This window comes from Austrofundulus limnaeus, unplaced genomic scaffold (assembly GCF_001266775.1).
Source record: "Austrofundulus limnaeus strain Quisiro unplaced genomic scaffold, Austrofundulus_limnaeus-1.0 Scaffold2832, whole genome shotgun sequence".
Classification (NCBI taxonomy): Eukaryota; Metazoa; Chordata; class Actinopteri; order Cyprinodontiformes; family Rivulidae; genus Austrofundulus; species Austrofundulus limnaeus.
In genome coordinates, this window is record NW_013955234.1 from 24,977 (window position 1) to 25,326 (window position 350).

Below are 350 nucleotides of genomic sequence, written 5' to 3' on the forward strand. Positions count from 1 at the left end.
TTGGAAGCTGCATGATTGTTTGCTTTTTGGGAGAGAGTCGGCTGCTTGGCGTGAGAGGAATGTGTGTGCTTGAAGGTTCGTGTGCTGCTGGTGGAGACGGAGCGGAGAGACTGTTGTTTTTGCTTGTCGGCGTCTGGTTCAGACTGGAAACAGATGTTCCTGTGAAAAACACGCACACACATTTGATTAAGTGACAGAATAAGTTGAAAGTAAAAGGAACTGGTGATTTTGGTAAATTGAGTAGAATCTTCAAAAAGTGATTTACCTGATTTGTTGATGAGAAGGCTGTTGGAGAGACTGTGGAATTGGGGAAAACGCCTTTTGGCAGGAAGCCAGAAATGCCATTGTGG

At 44.9% G+C, this 350-nt stretch overlaps 1 long non-coding RNA gene across 1 annotated transcript; it reads right to left on the minus strand.

Annotated features, from left to right (window-relative positions):
- Nucleotides 1-23: 23 nt before the first annotated feature.
- Nucleotides 24-350, minus strand: LOC106511479 (uncharacterized). Its single transcript, XR_001309531.1, has 2 exons — nucleotides 266-350; nucleotides 24-159 (listed from the first exon to the last, which is right to left on the minus strand). It is a non-coding gene; the product is annotated as an uncharacterized LOC106511479 (long non-coding RNA).